Source organism: Condylura cristata, unplaced genomic scaffold (genome assembly GCF_000260355.1).
Source record: "Condylura cristata isolate star-nosed mole 26May11 unplaced genomic scaffold, ConCri1.0 scaffold00006, whole genome shotgun sequence".
NCBI lineage: Eukaryota > Metazoa > Chordata > Mammalia > Eulipotyphla > Talpidae > Condylura > Condylura cristata.
In genome coordinates, this window is record NW_004567107.1 from 66739407 (window position 1) to 66763869 (window position 24463).

The window sequence follows — 24463 nt, forward strand, 5'->3', positions numbered from 1 at the left end:
AGTTCCTTTTTCTCCACATCCTCGCCAACATTTGTTGTTGCTAGTTGTTTGAAGATGTGCCATTCTCACTGGGGTGAGGTGGTATCTCATTGTGGTTATATTTGCATCACCCATACTACAAGTGATGTTGAACATTTTTTCATATGTTTGTTGGCCATCTGTATTTCCTCTTTGGAGAAGTGTCTTTTTAGCTCTTCTGCCCATTTTTTGACGGGGTTGTTTATTTTTGTTGAGTTTCATCAGTTCTCCAGTTCTCCATATATTTTTGTGATCAATACTTAATCGCTAGTTTTGTGTGAGAAAATTTTTTCCCAATCAGTGGGATGTCTGTTTGTTTTCTGTAATGTCTCTTTTGCTATACAGAAGCTCTTTAATTTGATGTAGTCCCATCTATTTATCCTGTCTTCACTATCCTTGCATTGGGTGCTCTATCGTTAAAGAAGTCACTGAAGTGTATGTCGTGTAGTGTTTGGCCTATCACTGCTTCCAGGTATTTTATGGTTTCCGTTCTTATGTCTAGGTCTTTAATCCACTTCGAGTTGATTTTCTATATGGTGAGAGGTAGTGATCTAGTTTCATTTTTTGCATGTAGCTTCCAGTTTTCCCATCATAATTTGCTGAACAACTTTTTTTGTTTCATTATATCTTCTTTGCTCCTTTGTCAAAGATTAGCTGTCCATAAACCTGTGGGTTTACATCTAGGTTTTCTATTTGAATCCACTGTTCTGTATGCCTGTTCTTGTTCCAGTACCATGCAGTTTTGATTATTATGGCTTTGTAATATAGCTTGAAGTTTGGGATTGTAGTGCCTCCATTCTCTTTCATTTTAGTCATGAGAGTTTTGACTATTCGAGGTCTTTTGTTGTTCCATACGAATCTCATCAATATTTTTTCTATTTCTTTGAAGAATGTAATTGAGACTTTTATTGGAATGGTGTTAATCTGTATATTGCTTTGGTAAGATGGCCACTTTGATGATGTTAATTCTCCCCATCCATGAACAGGGGATGTCTGTCTTTCCATTTCATGCTGTCATCTTGAATTTCTTTTAACATTGTTTTGTAATTTTCTTTGTATAGGTCTTTTACCTCTTTTGTTAGGTTGGTTCCCAGGTATTTGATTCTTTTTTTTTTTTTTATTTGAAAAGGTTTTTTTTTTTTTTCCTGTTTCTTCTGACTGGTTGTTTGTGTATAGGAAGGACTCTGATTTTTGTTGATTTTACATCCTGCTAACTTGCTAACCTGGTTGATGGTTTGGATTAGTTTCTCTGTGGAGTTTTTTGGGTTTTCCACGTAGATTAACATATCATCTGCGAATAAGGACAGTTTTACTACTTCTTTCCCTATTTGGATTCCTTGTATGTCTTTTTCCTGTCTTATTTCTCTGGCTAGAACTTCCAATGTTATGTTGAAGAGCAGTAGCAATAGTGGACACCTTTGTCTTGCTCCTGATCTCAAGGGAAAGGCTTTCAGCTTTTCTCCACTGAGGACAATATTGGCTGTGTGTTTGTCATATTTGGCTTTTATCATGTTGAGGTATGTTCCTTCCATTCCGAGTATATTGAGGGCCTTAAACATAAATGGGTGTTGAACTTTGTCGAATGCCTTCTCCATGTCTATTGATCTGATTATGTTGTTTCTATTTTTCTGTCAGTTGATGTGATGGATTACATTAATTGATTCTCTGGTGGTGAACCAACCTTGTGCACCTGGGATAGAGCCCACTTGTTCATGGTGTATTCTTCTTTTAATGCATTGTTGGATTCTTTGGGCTAAGATTTTGTTGAGGATTTTTGCATCAGTGTTCATTAGGGAGCTTGGTATGAAGTTTTCTTTTTTTGTGTTTTCTTTGTTAGGTTTTGGTATTAGTGTGATGTTGGCTTCACAGAAAACATGTGGCAGTTTTCCTTCTTTTTCTATTTTTTGGATGAATCTGTGTAGAATAGGCACTAACTCTTTTCTGAATGTTCAGTAAAATTCATTTGCAAATCTGCCTGGTCCTGGGCTTTTATTTTTGGGGAGGGTTTTGATTACTTCTTCAATTTCCTTGCTTGTAATTGGCCTGTTTAGTTGTTCTATTTCTTCTTTACTTAGCTTTGGGTGGTTGTAGAGTTGTAGGAAATTGTCCATTTCTGTTAAATTGTCTAACTTGTTTGCATATAGGTGTTCACAGTATTTTCTGATTATTCTTTTGTTTATGATGATTCTGTTTATTTGTGCTTTCTCTTGTTTTTTCTTTGTGAGCCTGGCTAGTGGCCTGTCTATCATGTTTTGTTTTGTTTTGTTTTTTTTGAAGAACCGACTTTTGGTTTTATTGTGTTTTTTTTTTTTTTTTTGGACTGTTTTCCTAACTTCCATTTCATTTATTTCTGATTTGACTTTTATTATTTCCTATATTCTACTGGATTTTGTGTTATTTTGTTGTTTTCCAATTCTCTAAGGGGGGAAATTAGGTTGTTTCTTTGAGTTTATTTCTTGTTTCTTCTATGTGAGCCTGTAATGCTATATATTTTCCTCTTATAACTGCTTTTAATGTGTCCCATAAGTTTTGGAGATTTGTGTCATCATTGTCATTCTTCTCCAAGTATTTTTTGATTTCTCTTTGATTTCCTCATTGATTCAATGATCCTCCAGTAGTGTGGGTTTCAGTTTCCATGTGGTAGGAGGGTTTCTTGTCTTCCTCACGTGGTTTATTTCTAGTTTGATTCCTTCATGGTCAAAGAAAATAGTTGGTACGATTTTGATCTTAATGTATCTATTGATATTTATCTTGTGAACCAGTATGTGGTCAATCCTACAGAATGATCCATGTGGGTTTAAGAAAAATGTGTGCTCAGATTATTTGGGGTGCTGTATTCTATAGATGTCTGTTAGACACATGTTGTCCAGGTCCTTCTTCAGGAGCTGTAGGGTCTTTGTTTATTTTTTGTCCTGTTGATCTGTCCATTGTGGAGAATGGCATGTTGAAGTCTCCTACTATGTATGTATTTTCTCTGATATACATTTTCATAAATGACAGGAGTTTTCTGATATATTTTGGTGTTCCTTCATTTGGTGCATATATGTTGATTGTTGTTATGTCTTCTTGTATTGTCCCCTTAATCATAATGTAGTGGCCTTCTGTATCTCTTTTAAACTATTTTAGTTTGAATTCTATTTTATCTGTTCCTTCCCTCTTTTTTGGTCCATTTGCTTGTAGAACTGTTTTCCTTCCTTTTATTTTCAGTCTGCTTTATCTTTTGTAGTTAGATGTGTTTCCTGCAGACAGCAGAAGGTTGGGTTCTGTATTTTAATCCATGCTGCAACTCTGTGTCTTTTTATTGATGAGTTTAAGCCATTTGCATTTAGAGATAATATTGATATAATGGCACCTACATTTGCCTTTTTGTTCCTTCTGTATTTTTATTCCTTGTTTTGAACTGTTCTTGTTTGTTCTTTTGTTGGATTTGGTTTGAGGGCTTCTTGTAGTATTTTTTGGAGGGGGGGGTTATTCTTTTGTTGGATTTGGCTTGAGGGCTTCTTGTAGTATTTTTTGGAGTGACAAAATTGCGGAGTTTCTGTTTGTCTGAGAATGTCCTTATTCTTTCTTCATAGAAGAAGGAGAGCTTTGCAGGATAGAGTATTCTTGGTTGGCATTTAATGCTTTGGAGTTTGTTGAGTATGTCCCTTCACTCTCTTCTTGCCCATAGTGTTTCTTCAGAGAAGTCTGATGTCAGCCTTGTCAGTTTCCCTTCATAGGTTATTTGTTTCTTCCCTTTTGTCACTCTCATTATCTTTTCCTTCTCTTGTAGTCTTGGAAGTTTTATAATAATATGTCTTGCTGTTTTTCTCCTCTCATCATGGTAGTTTGGTGTTCTTCTTGCTTATTGGACATCTACTTTCATCTTCTTCATATTATGGAAGTTCTCTTCTATTATCTCTGTGAATATTTTCTTGATTCCTTGGCCTTTCTCTTCACCTTCTGGGATAACTATAATTCTGATATTTCCTTTCCTAATGGTGTCAGATAGTTCTTGAAGTGTTTCTTCATTCCTTTTCCTTTTTACTTCTTTCTTTTTCTGTTTTAATTCTCTTTATTTCTGAGTCTTCAAGGGAGCTGATCGGTTCTTCCATTTCATCTATTCTGCTTTCATTTCTTTTCCCAGCATTCTTTATGGAGATAAAGTGGCCTTTTTATTTCTTTTATCCTGAATTTCTTTTATTTCTTTTTTTAATTTCTCCTTTTCTTTCTTCAGTTTGTTGATTGCTTGTCTCATATCTTTTTTTCCTCTTTTTTATTTCTTTCATTCATTTCCTTGTTTGCATTCTTCAACTCCTTGATGGCTTACCTCATTTCATTTTTTTCCTTCTTATCTCCTTTTTGTTTGCTTATCATGATGATTCTGAATTCTCTATCTGGTAGGCTGAGCAATTCTATTTCTTTGGTGGTTTCTGCTGACTGACCTTTTTGTGGTGAATTGTCCCCCTGTGGACTGCTTTAATATTTGTGTGTGTTCTTTTCCCTGTTATGTATTTTCTAATACTTTCTATTTGGTGAGATATGGTGCTGCTATTATTGGCATTCTTTCTGGATATTCTTTCTGGGATGGCAGAGGGACTTCCAGACACTTCAGTTGTGGAGGGTATTCTGAGCCTTGTTTTGTTTCAATATGCCTTGTTTTTCCAGCCCCTACCATGTGGAATTATGTCTGTCAAATCTGCCAGTGACGCTCAGGGGTGTCTTGTGATGTTCAGCTTCTTCTGGTAACTCGTTGAGTCCTTGTCTCTGGAAGGTGCCTGTTGATCATGGTAGCCTTCTATTGTCCCAGGTTCCCTCTACGCTTGGATGCAGCTGAGTGGAGTAGGGTGCATTAGAAGTGTTGCGGCTGGGCTTGTGGCTGAGCCAGTCACTGGTTTTATTTATTTTCTGAGCACTGTGAGCCTTGCAAGGCAGTGCCTTACTCACTCACACGTCTTCCAGCCACTGCTGTTCAGTAACACCTTGAGCCCTAATTCTGCACGCCCCCACAGTTGTGCAGGCTGTCAGTCCTCCCTCAAGGCCTCCAGGGTGTGCCCACTCAGAGCCATCTCTCCCTGAGCAGTCTTTCCCTACCACTTGGGGGAGTGTTAATGGGCCTGTTTTGATTCAGTCTAACCATTTTTCCCCCCTTTATCTCAGAGGGTTTGTGAACTTTTTGGCCCGGACTTAGTGACTAATGCCAGGATCAAACCTTCAGGCCTATGCTGTGGGTGGGTGAAAGGTTTACAAGCCTTGCAGCTGCCCCAGTCACCAGATCACCAGATTTTTCTCCCCCCCTCCCGGGCTCTATGGGCCCACTTGCACAGTCTTTTCCCACAGCTTAGGTTCCACTCACTGAGCCGAATGAGTAGGAAGCCTCCGTCTGCAGCACTAGAGCCTGGGCGCTCTCCCAATCAGATTTGCAGAATTCTGCTTATCCTGTCTGTGGTGCTTCCAGATAGGAGTTCCCTTATCAGAACCCCCCCCAATCACCAATTCTCCCTCAGTTATCTTCCTTCTAGTGAGTCCAGTGTATTCTCATTTGGGTTGAAACTCATAGCATGTAAGTCTATAGTCTATTTTTATATATTCCTGTGCAAGCTTGGTCATAGTTGTCTCGGTCATAGTTGTTACTCTGCCGCCATCTTGCCCCTATTTTTTTTTTTAAGATTTGTCTGTTTATGCATACAGAGTTGGGGTACAGGCCAGAGCTGCAGAGGCGGTGAGAGGATCCAGCAGAGACAGAGTTAGGAGCAGGACAGATCAAGTGATGAAGAACAGTGCTGATGGGGAGCAGCGGGTGCGTCAGGAGAGGTCTGCTAAGCCATGTGGATCAAGTGGCTTTAGCCTCTCAGTGCTGTGTTTTAGCCTGCTGCACCACCCGGGAGGGCCCAGACCCTCTATTTTTAATCAAGTAAGCCTATATTTGATTGTAACTAGAGAAATTCAGTGACTTTGAAACTATATGACAATTTCTAAAAGTTATAGGACATTTTCTGGTGGAGCCCTTTAGAGTTCTGAAGTCCAAGTTAAACCTAAACCTGGAAAATGTGGGAAGCTACACGTTACTGCTGGGCTATATCTGAGCTCATCAGTGAGATGATGGGGACTGTCTTGGCTTTCACTGCATGTTGTTTTAATACCGCTATTAATTTAACAAGCCTGGGAAAAGGGTGAGTCATAAAGGTGGAAAAATATTTTGGTTACAGCTTTGGTGAAAGGTGAAATGCATTAACCTTGCAATGAGTCATCCTCACCTCAGGCAGCTTAAAGAAGAAGAAAAAAAAAAAAACAGTTTCAACCACCACGGTTAGAGATATCCGGGAGTGTGTCTGACAAAATATCAGATTTAACAGAATTGTCAAGTTCTTGTCTTGCATGATACAGTTTTAGTTTCTTTAGAAGGCTTGAAATTTCTCCTTTTTAACAGGTAGCTGCAGGGCTACCTCCACCAACCAAACCTCAGCAGGAGACACAGCTGCACTAACCTGCTCAGTGGGGCCACTTCCTCTCCATTGTAAAGAAGGTACAAGCTGAGAGCCCTCATGGAGATCTTAAAGGGGACATTTGTAAAATTAGGCCCAGCCAATTAAAATCTAAGAAATTTATGTTGGTCATAAAATTATGTGGAATTTAGTTCTCTGAACTATAATTGCCAGGTCATTCCAATTCAACTCTAATAACTCATTAGTAAGTTCAAATATGAACAAAATATAACATTTTCCCATTATATAGTTGGAGGGTAAAAATAGCAAATCTTTTACCAAATTAAAAAAAAAAAAGGGAAAGTTGCCTAAATATCATGTTTACCATGATATTGCTTATGTTTATCAAAAACAAATGGACTCTGATTTACCATTTGAGGTTGGGAAGGTTTTTTTTTTAAGGCTTCTTAAGTAACAGCCTAAGTAAATTGTCTATTTACATCACCATTAAAGCACACTGCATGCCTCCAGTTGGCAAGGGAGGTAACTTGTGAAGCACTGGCTGCTTGGAAGCTTGTGTCCTTGGATTAGTTAAGGTGACTTGTTGAACCTGTTTTCTCCTAAGTAAAATGAAGACATAAAACCAATTGCAGGATGGGTATGCAGACAGAATGTGGGGTGACAAATGTGCAGTTCCTTGGTACTCAGTAATGCCAAGCTCCTCTTCCCTCCCTTAAGTCTCATTCTTTAAAAAGTGACAGCCGGTCTGGTGAGCTCCTACAAGTCCTAAACATATCCATTGAGTTTTGCCTTTGTTTTTACTCAAATTTTTATTTATTTTAAATTGGTTTCCTTTTACTTACCCAACTATTTATTTAGTTGCTTTATATCTGCTTATTTAATTGCTTTATAACTTACTTATTTTTTTGATAGTAGGGCCCTCCCTGGTGGCCTAATGGGTTAAAGTGCAGCACTACAATGCTAGCCACAGCAGCTTCAGTATGAGTTCGAGCCACGCCCATGGAGGTGACCCACATGCAGACCTGTCCTGTCTCACCCACTGCTCCCCTCAGCAGTGTACTTTGTCAATCTGTCTACTCTGCTCCCCACTCTGTCTCTGGTGAATCCACTGTCCCTGTACCTCTGGCCTGTACCAGTTATGTCTCAATAAATAATAAATCTTAAAAAAAAAATTTTACAGTATAGGATTTCTCCCCTCAAGTGTAGTCATCACAGTTCTCCTACCACCAAACCACATGTAGTTCTCCATCATAGTTCACTGTGCACCCCCACTTATGTCTGGAAGCTTTAGATCTATGACCAGTTTTCAAGGGTTAATCTTAATGTTTGTCTTCGCTGAAACTTTCCTTGTTTTCTCTATATTCCACATATAAGTGATACCACCAGTTATTTATCTTTATCTTTCTGGCTTACTTCATTTAGTTTAATCAAATCAAGCTTCATCCATATTGCTACAAATGGCATGAGTTTACATTTTTGATTGCTGAGTGGTATTCCATTGTGCTTATATGCCACATCTTCTCTATCCATTCATTGGGGCATTTGAGCTGTTTCCATATCTTGGTTATTGTAAGTATTGCAGCAATAAACAAGGGGTACAGGTTTCCTTTTGATATAAAATTTGTTCTTTTAATAGTTAAATTAGTGGGTTGTATGGCAGATCAATTTTTTATTCCTTTCAGGAATCTCCATACTTCTTTCCATAGGTGCTGGGCCAGTTTGCATTCCCAGCATTCCTTTTCCCTACATTCTTGCCAGAACTTGCAATTTCTGGTCTTTTTAATACAGGCCATTCTCACTGTTGTTTGAATTTATATTTCCCTGATGTAGGTGATGATGAGCAATTTTGCATGTGCCTTTTGGCCAGTTCTCTTTAGAGAACTGCCTATGTAGCTCTTCTGCCTATTTTTTAATTGGGTTATTTGACTTCTTTTGTTGCATTTTATGACATCTTTGTATATCTTTGATTGCAGCCCCTTGTCAGTTATATGGAAGGAAAATATCTTTTCCCATTCAGTAGGGCATCCTTTGTCTTGGTTAGTTTTGTTCACTATACAGAAGATTTTTAGTTTGATGTAATTCTAACTATTGATATTCTCCTTTGTTTTCCTTGCTGCTGAGGATGAATCTGCAAAGATATCTCTGGAGTTGTTGGTATGGAATATTTTGCCTATGGTTTATTCTGCATATTTTATAGTGCTAGGTATTACATTCAAGTCTTTCATGTATTTGGAGTTGATTTTTGTTTCTGGTGTAAGGCAGTAGTCCAGTTTCATTCTTTTGTATTTAGCAGCCCGATTTTACTAACATCATTCTTTACAGAAGTTTTATTTGCTCTAACATATATTCTTCAAATTAGTTGGCCACACAGGTAAGGTTTTATTTCTGTGCTGTCAATTCTTCTCAACTGGCCTGTATATCTGTTTTTGTTCCAGTACCATGCTGTTTTAATTATATGACTGTATAGTATGTTTGAAGTCTATAAATGTGATGCCACTACTATCTCCCTTTTTTCCAGGAGGGGCTGGTTATTTGGGTTCTTTTTTGGTTCCATATTAATTTCAATAATATTTTTTCTAATTCTTTGAAAATCATTTAAATATTTGATTGGTATTGCATTGAATCTATGTAATTTCATTGAATCTGAGTAGGATGGCCATTTTGACTTTGTTCATTCTCTCATCTAAAGCAGGGGATATCTTTCCATTATTTGTGTTATATATATAAATATATATATATATATATTTAAAGATTTATTTATTTATGCATATAGAACTGGAGTACAGGCCATGGGTTCAGAGGCAGTGAGAGGATTCACTAGAGGCAGAGTGGGGAGCAGAACAGGCAAATCAATGAAGTACACCTCTGAGGGGAGTAGGGACAGGTCAGAAAAGGTCTGCCATGACATGTGGATCACCTCCTTTGGAGCCAGGATCGAACTCACACTGAAGCAGCTGTGGCTAGCTTGTAGGGCTGCGCTCCAACACGTTGTGCCACCAGGGAGAGCCAGTATCTTCTGTATTTTTAACAATTGTTTTGTGCCAGGGTCAAGTACTTCCTAGTAGGTGGCTGAGGGTCACTGTTATTGGATGGAGCCATATGTGGCCTGGAGTTTTTAAGTTTTAAAATTCCATAATTTTTGGTGATAGCTAATTTATCTCTAAGGAGGAAATGTAGCTTTGAGTCAACAGAAACATATTCATGTTGGTCTGAATGCAGGAATTTAAAAAATATTTTTTCATTTATGGAATCTGCTCTGATTATCCACATGTTAGGACATGGCCAGAAAATTATGTCCTGATGCTAAAAGTCTGCATTTAAATTCACATTCCAGCCAACAAGAATCTTGGAATCTATCTGACTTGAGTAGTCAGTTCGTATTCTTGGCTAGAGTATGTTGACAAATGAGTCAACGTGCCCAAAGTGGTTCTACCAAAGATTAACCTGCAGAGAGGAACATAGAGGTCTATCTATAAAAGATCTGGGTTCTAAGATTCACCAATTAATTCATCCCTGACCCAAAAATAATACTTACAGTTAACTCCTCCTTTTCATCATTCTTTATCTCCTATCAGAAGAACCTTGAGACCCTGCTTAGTGGCCTCAGTGTTTCTCAACTTACATTATACAAAAACAAAATTAAAAAGTCAAAACCTCTCTACCCTGAGTAACTTGACATCAATTTATCAAATCATTTGGTGAAGTTTAGGACTAGCTAGAGCTTATCAAATGATTATGGCACAGTGTGACCATTATTACTGCAGGCTGAATGTGTATGTAATGCTACTGATGAGACATGACAAAGTCACCCTAAACTAATAGAAAGGAAAATAGCATCATTCATTCTTCAGTTTGAAAGACTTTCAAGAAAGTAAACAGATTATGATATATTCAATTCATCCCTTGAGGCAACTATCACTGATTCTATCAGAGTACCACAAGAAAGATCATGTATTGTTTCTGTTTTACTAATTTTCCCATTCCCTATTTATTTTACTGAACCAATATGAGTAGGAAGAAAATAAGAAAAAGAGAAAATTTCTCAAGAAAAAATTGAATAGACATATCTTAAACTTATTTTGAAACAAAACAGAATAAGAAAAAAACAGTAGAGACAGTATTAATGAGCTTAACAGACACTTGACAAGACCACTGTTTTTCTAATTCTAGGTTATTTTCAGATCTTCCTTGTGAAATATATCAAAGAGAGGGCTACTACAATGAATCAGCTGTGATCCCAGTATGTGGTGCTTGTAATTTCAGAAAGCTCTCCCAAAAAGGGACTATTTCTATGTAGACACCTGAGAAAAGAGTATGTGCTGTTATTCTCCTACCCCTGCCCTTTAGTCCAATCTATTCTCAGCATTTATTTCTGGTGTTTCAACACTTGGACTCTCGTTGCTGCTGACTTACCACCTGGATGGTTTTTTTTTTTTTTCCCCTTGGAGCATGAAAGAGAGGATCCAGAGAACTTCTTCCCTTTTTCCTTCCTATTTGGTACCCCAACTCTGGCAAAATCCATGGGGCTCCATGGCTACTGTTCCAGTTAGAATAGCCAACTTTTTCTCCCTACTCTAAATGGACTCTGATAGTTCTATTTCCTCCCATGACACCCTAGTCTTAAAAGAAGTGGTTATAACTTCATGTTCTTACCAGTCTTTAGGTATTCCAGTATCTTTTTTATGTCCTTTAATATTGCTTTCCTGCAAGTGGTATCTTCATTAAGTCTCTTCACTTAAACCATTTGGGTAAATTTTTATTTTCTGTTTAGAGAATGAATGATAGGACTGATTGTCTCGCCTGCATAGTTATATTAGAGTTTTCACTGGTGCTAGCAGTTGTATAAATGTACTGACATTTCCTTTCACCTTTGGACAAGTTTAACTTTATTATCTTAATTCTACACTCTCAGTCATTTATGACAATAAGAACTTGGGGAACTTCTAATTCAATCTCTCTTTCCTACCCTATTAAAAATGTTAATAAAAAGATAACTTATTTAAGTGCCTTTTAATATAACTGGTACTTTTTAAAAAAAGATTTATTTATTTATGCCTACAGAACTGGGTACAAGCCAGAGGTACAGGGGCGGTGAGAGGATTCACCAGAGACAGAGTGGGGAGCAGAACAGGTAGGTCGATGAAGTACACTGCTGAGGGAAGCAGTAGGCGGGTCAGGAGAGGTCTGCCTCACCATGTGGATCACCTCCAGAGCAGGGACTGAACTCATGCTTCTTAGTGCTGTGCTTTAACCCACTGCACCACCAGGGAGGGCCTATAAATGGTACTGTTTAGGAACCATACAGTGTCTTATGTGATCCTTTCAGTCTATGCAAAGATATTTTAGTCATATATTAGCTATGAACTTTGGAATAAAATGACTAAGATCATGTATCTCAGTCACTGGTTAAAAGTTGTCTATCAGTCCTCTGGGCCATTGTGATCTTTTATCAGCTGTCAGTCTTCCTAATTCCTCAGGCAACAGACAACAATTGTAAGATATCTAATGATACAACAAGAGCTTTGTCTGATTTGTGAGCCACCATGCTGCCACAGTGAACGGTAGACACTAATAAATGAAGTCTCACTAGAATTCTGGGCAATTTGTTTCCACTTTGTCACAAGAGAAGAGAAATGAGGAAACTTGAATTCAGTAAATATACTCTTGAGCCTCTTTAAACTCCAGAGTCAATGAAAATGATCAAAGATATTTCTTCTAGTTTAAGAATTTTCTAGTCATACTCTAAAATTATTTATTTTAGTCTTTCCCATTGGTGACTGAGAACGTAGGATCTAATAACCAGCCCAGTGATTCTCAGACAAACAATCTAAAGCCATGTGCTGTTGCTGTAGACTGCCTACCACACAAAGATAGACAAAGCATTTGCATTCATTACTATCAGGTCTTAGTGTAAAATGAATGTGACTAGTCACATTTTAAATGAATGAAGAATATGCAAAAGTAAATTAACACCTGGCCTTCGTTTTCCAAGAGACTTTAATCATGTACGGAAATAACACACTGCTATAGAAGGACTCTTGATTCCTAAAAAAAAACAACCTATGGGCCCTCCCTGGTGGCGCAGCGGGTTAAAGCACAGCACTGAGAATCTGAAGCCACTTCCTCATGAGTTCGATTCCCGCCTGCCGCCTGCCCCGGAGGAGACCACATGGCGAGCCAGACCTCTCCTGACCCGCCCGCTGCTCCCCTCAGCAGTGTACTTCGTCAGTCTGCCTGTTCTGCTCCCCACTCTGTCTCTGGTGAAGCCTCTCACCGTCCCTGAGCCTCTGGCCTGTACCCCAGTTCTGTATGAATAAATAAATAAATCTTTAAAAAAAAAAAAAAAAAAAAAACCTATGTTCTGCATTCAGGCATAAGGACTAGTCTGTGGTCAATCCAGTGAACCTGTGACTGATTTTGAGTGACACAGTGGGTATTCGGTAGAACTTAATACCTTTTATTCATAATAGCAGATTCCTTAATACAAAGCTTTCAAACCAAAAATGCTTACGTCATAAAACTATACTTCATCTATTTATTCAACTTTATTTATTGTGTATTTAATAATTTAGTAATTTCTTACTGTGGGCTAGGTTATCCATTAATCAGGTAAACAAAAATCAAACAAAACCTCTGTGTTTATGGAAGCTACAGATGACAGATAGAGAGAGACATTAACCATACCCTCATACAAGTTAATGTAATAGTACATCTACGATATATAAAGGAGATGTGTCACAAGAAATAAATGAACAGGGGTCTGATCTTGTGAGCAGAGGTCCAGAAAGTTTTTGCTGAGGCAGAAACCATGAAGATTCTGAAGGCATAAAGAATGGGGTAAAAGGTGAGAAGAAGAAGCCAGAAAAGCATTCCAGGCAGAGAGGGCAGAGAAAGCAAGCTGGAATAAAGGATATCTGAGGATGTTTGGGAGATTAAGCAGTCAGTGCATCTTGAATCATTAACACCTCTTTAATCAGAGCTGATAGTGGTCATAAAGAGGTATATAAAAAGGGATTTTGGTCAAAGACACAAAGAAATCAATCACAAAGATAAAATAGAACAATTTTAAGTAAAGTTTTATTTTTTTGTGTCTATCAACTTCTCAAAGAATATCAGTGGTGTCATAAAGAGTACGCATCATTCTTTTCAAGTAACTAAACTGGATAAAATATTTAACACTTCTTTAGAGTTCTATGTGATTATCTTGCTGTGTTTGCAAAATTGCTTAACTTATTCCAGACAATTTCATAAATGACAAATAGGTATAACAAATAAAGTAAGAGAAATACAAGTATTTTGGTAACTTTCTAGATGCATTATTAAAATATATCCTTAAAGGACCCCTCCCTGGTGGCACAATGGGTTAGGACGCAGCACTGCAAGCTGGTTGCTGCTTCTTCAGTGTGAGTTCAATCCCTGGTCCCGGAGGTGATCCACATGGCAGACCTCTCCTGATCTGCCCGCTGCTCCTCTCAGCAGAGTACTTCGTTGATCTGCCTGTTCTGCTCCCCACTCTGTCTCTGGAGAATCCTCTCACCAACCCCCTGCACCTCTGGCCTGTACCCAGTTCTGTATGAATAAATAAATAAAAAATCTTAAAAAAAAAAAAACATTAAAATTCAGCCAAAAAAAGTATATAGTTTTTAAATGTGTCTAAGAAGCTTACATAAAAATTGCCAGTTTCACAAATGGTATGCCAAAAGAATTATAAATAATTTTATACTCTCTTGTTTGGGCACATGGGAAAATTGTAAAATTCTGTAATATGTATAGTTTATGTACAGATATATTTTTCTTTGAATTAATAGTAAAATATACAGTAATATAGGCATCTATAAGGTTGTACAGTTTTAATATGTAGGAAATTAACAGTGTGTTGATATTCAGAATTTTTCTCTTAAAATATAATTTTTTAAGCACATAGAAACTTTCCTATAGGCATTTTAAGGTGATAAACTGCAAAAGACTCAATTTCAGAATCATCCATCATCACTAAGAAAATTAAAGGTACAAAGTGAATATGATCATTTTAGCAGTGCTTTTCTTTTTTGCTCAAACCGAATGTCTTTGGCTAAACTCTAGACTCAATGAACAACTCTCATTAAACGTTTAAGATGTGACACATGGGACAGAGAAGTAAAAGGACCCTTTTAATAGCCTTTCCAGTTTGCAAATTATTTTTAAATGCATTGCTTTTTATGAAACTGGATATTAAAAGGTCTGCTTCTTCTTTCAGTGCCCATAATTCTGGACTATTCATTTCATTACATTGGTGGTAGGCCATGCACTCCATTTCAAGCTGGATTTTGGAACCCATTTCATCACACATACATATGCAAGATGTAAGAAGATGGAGCTCCATTTTCAGTCACAAGGCTACTAAGCACAGCCAGTTAAAACTCTACCATGCTTCCAAGTACAGTTACTGATTATTTCTCATTTCTAAAATAAACCTACTTCTTGAAAAAAATCTTGTCACTAATTACAGTTACCACTTCATCTGTGGGAAATATGTCACAAGACCCACAGTGGATTCCTTAAACTATGGGTTGCTTTGAACATCATGTATACTGTATTTTCCCTATACAAACTACTTATGCTGACAATGTTTAATTTATAAATTAGACACAGCACTTCCTATAGAAATTAATAATAACATAATAATAGAAAACAATTATAACAACATATTGTAATAAAAGTTACATGGCTGAAATCTACACTTCCATTGGTTCAATGAGGAGATCAAAAAAGAAATCAAAAAATACTTGGAGAAGAACGACAACAATGACACAAGTCACCAAAACTATGGAACACAAAAAAGCAGTTTATAAGAGGAAAATACATAGTATTACAGGCTCACATAAAAGAAACAAGAAATATCTCAAAGAAACAACCTAATGTTCCACCTTAAAGAACTGGAAAAAGAACAATAAAATAACCCAAAAGCCAGTAGGAGACAGGAAATAATAAAAGTCAAATCAGAAATAAATGAAATGGAAGTTAGGAAACAGTCCAAAAAAACAATGAAACCAAAATCGGTTCTTCAAAAAAAACCACGATAGACAGGCCACTAGCCAGGCTCACAAAGAAAAAACAAGAGAAAGCACAAATAAACAGAATCATAAACAAAAGAGGAGAAATCACAACAGATCCAGCAGAAATCAAAAGAATAATCAGAAAATGCTGTGAACACCTATATGCAAACAAGTAGGACAATTTAGCAGAAATGGACAAATTCCTACACTCTACAAACACCCAAAGCTAAATAAAGAAGAAATAGAACAACTAAACAGGCCAATTACAAGCAAGGAAATTGAAGAAGTAATCAAAAACCTTCCCAAAAATAAAAGCCCAGGACCAGGTGGATTTGCAAATGAATTTTACTGAACGTTCAGAAAAGAGTTAGTGCCTATTCTACACAGATTCATCCAAAAAATAGAAAAAGAAGGAAAACTGCCACATGTTTTCTGTGAAGCCAACATCACACTAGTACCAAAATCTAACAAAGAAAACACAAAAAAAGAAAACTTCAGACCAACCTCCCTAATGAACATACCTCAACATGGTAAAAACTGTATATGACAAACACACAGCCAATAAGATTCTCAACAGAGAAAAGCTAAAAGCCTTTCCCTTGAGATCAGGAACAAGACAAGGGTGTCCACTATTGCCATACTTAGTGAAATAAGCCAGAAAGAAAAGGAAAAATATCGGATGGTTTCACTCATAGCAGGAGTTTAACGGACCAGGCAAGAAAATAATAATAATGAACAGCTATATTCCAGAGACATTTTATGGGGGTGGAGTGGGGAATGGGATCAAAAATAGTGGGGGGAGGGAAATGCACTGGACTATGGTGATGGCACAGGGTGATTTGGTGATGAGAAGCCCACTGGGATTACAACTAGGGTGAAAAAATGCACAAAATGATGTAAAAATAAACTGATATATAGATATATATACACACACACATATATATATATATGTATATATGTATACATAAAGTTACATGGATGTGGTCTTTATATCTCTCTATTCCAAACTACTTTATTGTTTTACAGTCACATGTCTGGTAATGATGTTATATGGTGCAATGAAAATGTGTTGAGATGAATCAAGGCAAGTGACATAGACACTGTGATGTTGTATTAGATTACTACATATAGTATGGATATATTGGACAAAGGGTGATTCCTGTCAGGATGTGACCAAGCAGTTGTTTGTGATTTCATTGGTTGACCAAAATTTAAAAGTTAGGATTTTTTTTTCTCCTGGAATTTTCCATTTAAATTTTATACCATGGCTGACCAGAGATAACTAAAAGTGCAAAAGGTGAAACCATAGATGTGGGTATGGTGGGTAAGGAACTCCTATACAACTTTTCTTTATAGATAGGAACAAAACTATAATCACACATCTAATTTAATGCATACACACACATATATGTGTTTGCTGTTATTAGATGAGGTTCACAGGAAAAGCACAATTTATATGTAAATGCCTACACTCTTTAGTGTGCTATCCTTTTGTCTCCCATATGAATGACATCTCTATGGAAGGCAACTCTTCAATTATCCTAGCCCTTGCTTAACTTTAAGAGCTTCTGGTCTTTTTGTTACCTAAAACACTGAAACACAGACCATTACTGTGTTAATTTGCTAGGGTTGCCAGAAGGAATACCATAATCTGAGTAGTTTAAGCAACAGAAATGTATTGTCTAACAATTCTGTAGACTAAAAGACCAAGATGAATGTGTTGTCAAAGTTGGTTCCTTATAATTGTGTGTGAAAGAATTAGTTCCAGGTATTTTTTCATGACTTATGGAAGTTTGCCAGCAATATTTGGATTCCTTGGTTTGACAAGCACCAACTACTGCTTTCATCTTTATCTAGGATTCCTCTTGTATGCTGTCTCTGTGTTCAAACTTCTTCTTTTATAAGTGAATAAACCCAGTTCTCTATCCTATCCCAATATAGCCCATAATAAGGTCCTGGAAGCCAGAGCTTCAGCATATGAATTTCCAGGGGATATAATTCAGCCAATAACATATACCATGTGTGTGAGTGTGTGTGTGTATATTAAACTCAAATCATAGTTTAAAATATAATAAACATTTTGGAATGATACATGCTAAACAATTGAACATTGTAAAATAGGCTGGCATTACTTTAATACCAAAACTATACAAGGACAAAATCAACAACAAAAAAACTACAGATCGAATTCCCTAATGAACACAGATGAAAAAATCCTCATAAATATTAGCAAACTGAATACAAGAGTGCATTAAAAGGATTATACATCATGACAAAGTGGGATTTATTCTGGGAACAAGAGAATGGTTCATTAATCATTGTAATTCACCACATCAACAAAAGAAAGGTAAAAATTGTAATATCACATGAACAAATGATAAAGAATTTGGTAGTATCTGTTATCTATTTGTGATGAAAATTCTTGAAAAATGTAGATAGATGGAAATTATTTTAATATAATAAAGGTGATATATGACAAACTCACAGCTCACATTCTCAATTATGAAAAATAATTTTTTTTCTGCTAAAATCTGTACAAGACAAATCTGTTCAGTCTCACCACTACTTTTCAATATAGTAGTTCTAGCTACAGCAAGTAGGAAAGATGAAGGTATAAAAGGTAAGACTAAACACTATTGTTAGCTGTAGATGGCATAATAATAAACACAGAAAACCTAAAGACTCCATTGAAAAACAAATGGAAACAACAAATAAGTTCAGCAAAGTGGCAGGCTATAGAATCAGTTCCTGTATATAAACAATGAGCTCCAGAGGAAGAAATTAAGAAAATGATCCCATTTACAAACACACAACAACAACAACAACAAAAATTATATTTAAGAGTAAACGTAACAAAGGTGAAAGACCTATACAAAGAAAATTACAAGACATTATAAAAAATAGGAGACATAAAGAAAATGAAAGCTACCCTTTGCTCCTGGATTGGAAGAGTGTTCTCTCATCAGATGGCTGTTCTGTTTCCCACTCTGTCTCGGGTGAATCCTCTCACCTCCCCTGCACCACCTCTGGCCTGTATCCCAGTTCTACATGCATAAATAAGTAAATCTTTTACAAAACATAAAAGATTTAAGATAAATTTGCATATGAGGCAGCAATTCTTCATTCTTAGGTATCTAGCCAAAGAATGCAAAAACACTAATTCAAAGGAAAACTTGTATTCCCATGATCATCACAGCACAATTTACAAAGTCCAAATTATGGAAACAACCTAAATTCCCCAAAACAGATGAGTTGATCAAGAAGCTGTGATTTATAGATAGATAGATAGATGATAGATAGATACACACACATACACATATCCCCTATGCACATACACAATTGAGTACTGCACAGTGATCAAAAAAGATGAGCGTATTATTCACAGCAACATAGATGGAACTGTAATGGGTTATACTAAGTAAAACTATGAAGAGAAAGACAAATATTAAATAGACGATGTCATTTATATGTGTAATATAGAGAAAACAGGCTAAGGGACAGTGAAGCCAAACTCAAAATCTAGCTGTCAATAGAGCTCAGGCATTGGGGAGGGGGTGGGCAGAAGAAGTGTATTTAGCCAGTAGGAAGCACAATGGATTATTAGGTGCTTTGCAGTGGAAGTGCTCTGGTAACATCACTGGATAAGGCGTTCCTGTACTTCCAAAACATCAATGATATAAACCAGTGTTACCTCAATGAGAAATTAAAAAAATCATAATGTACGGGCTGTTGAAACATTGGTTATTTAAAACAAGGAGAAATAAAAGTATATAGAGTTAACATAAATCCTTTGTAGTTTATATTCACATTCAAAGTGAATGTTAGAGGGCTAAGGCAGTGCCCCCAGCGAATAAATTTCTATCTTTTTTCTGAGGAAGAAAGGGAAGAAGGGCTAGGGAAAAGTAAGTATTCTTTTTTCCCCATAGAACTTCAAAGTTTTCCCTTTTTAAGGCAATGGTCCCAGGACCAGGGATAAAATCAAAAGCAGTGTGGACCAGAAAATTTAACTGTTTTTAACCTTTATGTCAAAATCCCTAAGGGTCTTTTGTGACTGATTGTGTGTTTACTATCTCTAGCTAAGTTTGGACTAATGATGAATGTAGCATATTTCCTGATGGTAAATTAGCCCTCAGTGCTGTGCCTGTGTGTCCTTATATCTGAAAACAAGTGGGCCGAGGGGTGAGCACTTGCGAGACTACTATTGCTGTCACAGTCTGGACCAGCAAAGTCACCAAACAAATGTAGAGTAGTTTAGGCCACACTGGGTAAAGTAATGAAAAATGAGTTATGCAGTGGGAATAGGACAGAAAGAGGGACAGGGATACAGGGTGAACTAATTTATAATTTCTCACCTGCACTATTATGAATACAGAAAAAAGACCCAAAGTATATACATAGAAACAACAACAGAAAGTTTTATAAGTACTTACATGTGGCATGAAAGAAGGAAAAGAAAATTTAGTGTCTGGCATGTAGAAGGATGTCCCACCCACAAATAGTTTCAGCCAAGCTGAGGCCAGGTTACAATCAAAATCAACCAAGGGAAAAAGAGTGGGCCTATCTGGACTTCGTCCATAGTGACTTTGCTGCAACCTTTGTTCCAGCAACCCCTGTCAGGAGTCAGAGAGTAGAATCCAAAAAGTTCCTCCTTTCCCATCAAGTTCTCTATGAGTATCTCTCACTGACTCTGAAGTTGTTCCTCACTACTCTTTTTATATAGTGAGGGGAACCAACATTTTTTTTTTAATCAATTCAAAAGAGATTCAGAGCCAGATATGATATTATCTCTTCATTGATTATAATAGATTCCTAAAAAGGTGAAGCAGTGTTTTTTCACATGTTCCTGTTTTTGGTGTGAATAGAAGTCTGCAAATCCAAGAGGCCTCACTCTGAGAGACATTTTCATTCAATATGATAATAGATTGGATGCGGAAAGCACTTATACCCTTTGACGATTAGGAATATGTATTTGAGGACCGAGGGATGGGCTGTGATGCAGTAAATTATAGGAAACCTATACATTTGGTCTTTGATGAGCCTTGTATATGTCTCATATACATTTAGTCTGCACCACATTTTCTCTCTCAGAGCTGATTTTTGGGATTTCCTGGGCTGTTAGAGTAGTGAAAATGGTACAGCTTGGAGGAGCACTGAGGTGCTACCTTTCCCCCCCACACCTTCCCACCTTTCTTAATCATCCTTTTTACCTGGCTACTAATTCATATCCTTAGTATACTTTGTAGTAATTTGGTAATCTAGTGAGTTTTCAAAAAGGAGTTTGGCATGATCTTAATATATCCTGAATTTTCCAAGAATTCTCCCTTTGCAGCTAAATTAAGGAAAGATTGTATTTTGTTTGCTTAAAAATGTACCAGAAGGTTTCACCTTGTTGGAAAATTATGTCATCAACATCATTGTCAATACTTGAGCCACCCTTGAACACACCTGGAGTGGACTGGAGCTGTTCGCACCTCTGATGATTCTTTTATACATGTATAATAACTCACCACTAAATTCTGTCTTACACTGTGGGTAAGCCAAGCCTTCCTCTATTGTAGCATGTATGATGCTAGTAACAACTTCTATGATTGCATTTTCCTTTTTATTAAAGTATGGACTCTATATAAATTTTTAAACTATGTAGTCATGTAGATTATATTATTTATGAATTCCATTTCAGGGTAGTTAAGGGGGTTCACAAAATATGGTTTATAAAAATATTTCTCATACTTCTGAGCACTGCCAGCCTTTACTGAAGCTTCTGCTTCAAAAGCTTCAGAAATAGTGAGCGTTGATGTATTTCAAAACCAAAAAACAAAGGGATAAGACTATCTTGTTTTAGACTGAGGAAGACAAGGATGTCAAAAATACCTCTAAGATTTGTAATTGGATTACTGGGTGAGGGAATAAAAAGTAACTTTGAGGAGATGAAAACTAGATTCAGTGCAAAATGTTTCAACTTAAGGCGCCTGTGGGACAAGCTGGTGCAACCCCAGACATAGAATAAGATATGTGCTTATGAGATTCTGATTACTGAAATCTTGGAATTAAAACCTATGTAGCTAGTAAGGAAAAAGCCCAGAACAAAAATCCATGACACACTCACAAAGGGCATGCACCACCTAGAAAGGTCCTACAGAAAACTTTATTTTGAATTAACAAAGTGCTGAGCTTGAGACTTTTCAAGATATAAGCAACAAGCAAACAAGTAACAAAAAAAGCAAACAATATGACATAACACTTTGTTTTCACATTTCCCACCACAGCACTGGGTACCTTATAAGCATCTAAGAACAGCTTTCCATGGTTATTTTCCTTCCTGAAACATCCCAGAAAGAAAGAATGTTCCTGCTGTGATGAGACCTTACCAAGTATAGATGTCATTCTGCCTTGCAGAACGATTCTCCCAAAGATCCTTAACATCAAGGCACACAGGAAAGAAGCCACTTCGCTGTCACTGTACTGCTAAAGGGTGAATGCTGCTTTTAGAAAATGCATTCTGGGCTGTCCTTGTGGCACAGAGGTCAAATCTCAGTGCTCACTGCTGAGTTCTATCCCCTGCCAGGAAGATAACCCAAATATTGCCATAGACTTCTCCTGTCTCTCCCACTGTTCCCTTAGTGGTATATATCAGTAGCTCCATTGTTGGGTCCTTTGCCTGGACAGACCTCCCCACCTCCCCCACAGAATCATATGCACACTGTTGTGTGGAAACAAAGAATGAGCCATGGGTGCTGGAACAGAAAAACAGGAGGCAGGAAGTGTTCCTGCCTTGTGTTTGCTACCTTGTGTTCTTTGACCCCCATGTTATTGTTGCATGTTATTGATGCACTTGCTGAGAGCTTCCGCCTACCCCCAGCCCCAGGCTCCAGGCTGGAGGGGATAAATAGGGAAGGAGAGAAGAATAGAGTGTGCCTTTGCTTGCTGACCAAGAAGTGTGTGCTTTAATCCTGACGTCCTTCGCTCAGACCATCTCTGCTGTCGTGCTGGCGCGGCATCCATCTCTTCTGTTCCCAATTCTGTCTCTGGTGAATCCTCTCAACACCCCTCACTCAACCTTTGGCTTACACGTCAGTTCTTCTAAGCATAAGTAACTAAATATATATATATATATATATATATATATATATATATATTTAAACTATATTCTTAACAGAGAATTAAGGAATTTTCGTATGTGAAATAGGCCATCTCCTAATATTGGGCCAAAAAAATAACAGATTTAAATTTGGAAGTGTCATTCCTAAATGCCCAAGAAACCCAAAAGAAACCAAATACAGAAGAGATCCTAAAATCATATTCTTGAAACCATGTTCCACACCAAAGGACATTCCCTCTCCTGGCAGTGACATCACAAGCTCAGGGCCGCTCCCTCTGGCACCGTCACACATTCCAGGACAATGCAACATGCAGTCGGAGCTCTGTCACCAAGGGCACATACCTGTGGTCACATAAATACATAAACACTTTCACTAGCCGCCACGTTCTACATTTGTAGCCATGAGAGGCAGTGGGCAGGCAAACAGGAGGGAATGCCGGCTGCTGTGCAGCGTCCACTGTCCACCAAGGCAGGAAATGAGTTCCAGATGTGTCCTCAGCTGAGCCTGCTATCCAGTTGGACTGTTGTAAATGGGCCTTCTGAGCCTGGGTCTCCGGCCTCTATCAATCTCATTGGACAATGCTGAGAAGATGAGGGGCAGGCAAGAGGAATGTAAAAACACTATGCTTTTTTTTTTTTTGTAGTTTCAGCTGAAATATGGCTATGTGTTTTTGAGGTGTTTTGAGTTTCCAAGTCTGATTTCCTTTTTGCTTTTGGAGAAGATTCTGTCTGTGTGTGTGTGTGTGTGTGTGTGTGTGTGTGTGTACAAGGAGGGAGGAAAGCAAAGGAAATGGAGAAAGAGAGATCCTATTTCAGTTACAGAAAGGTTTTGCATATTTTATACAAACTTAAATAATGTTGCAATCCTATGTAAACTCAAGAAATTCCATAAATATAAAAGAAAAAAAAGACAAATACAGATCAACATTCTACCCTTATTTTATCTTTGTTTTATGTAGATACTTCAAAACTATGGGAATATAGCACTTAACTCAATTTGCTTTAAATTTTTATAAATAATTAAAATATTTTCATTTTAAATTTCTACATTTTGCAGATGTGTAACTTTAGAATCTCTACTTCTGATAATTTAACTTTGTTGTTGTTGTTGTTCATCAAAATAATGACTTTAAAATACCATTTGAAAAATAGAATTTAAATAGTTTAAGGTCATGGAAGACCAAGAAAAGTAAACATTGACCAAATTTCAGAGTCCTCCATGAATTAACAACTTTAAATGGGAAGGTCTGAACCCAAACAGCCATGCTTAAAAGTGATCATTTGCCAGAATGGTCATGAGAAGCAGCAGCTCTATCAGCCCTTCTGTTAAGCAGCCCCTGAGGAACTGTGGAGGTCCTAAGAGGCTACTTTGTTGTTCTTCCTCTTCTTTTTTTTTTTTTTTTCTGATTCATTTATTTATGTATACAAGAACTGTAGTACAAGCCAGAACAGGGGGAGGGGGAGCAGTGAGAGGAATACCCAGAGACAGAGTGAGGAGCAAAAGAGACAGATCAATGAAGTACACTGCTGAGGGGAGTAGGGGTGAGACAGGAGAGGTCTGCTGCGCCATGGGGGTCACACCCCTACCTGGGCCTCAAACTTGTGCCGCAGTGACTGTGGAGAGCTTCATAGTGCTGAGACTTACCCCTTGTGCCACAAGGGAAGCCCTACTTTGTTGATTTTCAATCTACTTGGAGCCACTATTTACCTGAGGAATATAAAATTCACTGCCAAAGTCATTCAGAGGCCTGGGGTGAGATACGTAACCTCTCTGTCCTCAGTTCCTTCCTTCGCAAAATAGATAAAACTAACATCCATAGCAATTTCAGAATTTACTTTATAGATAGTCTAATATTTCTTAACCAAGATTAAATTTCTTTACAATT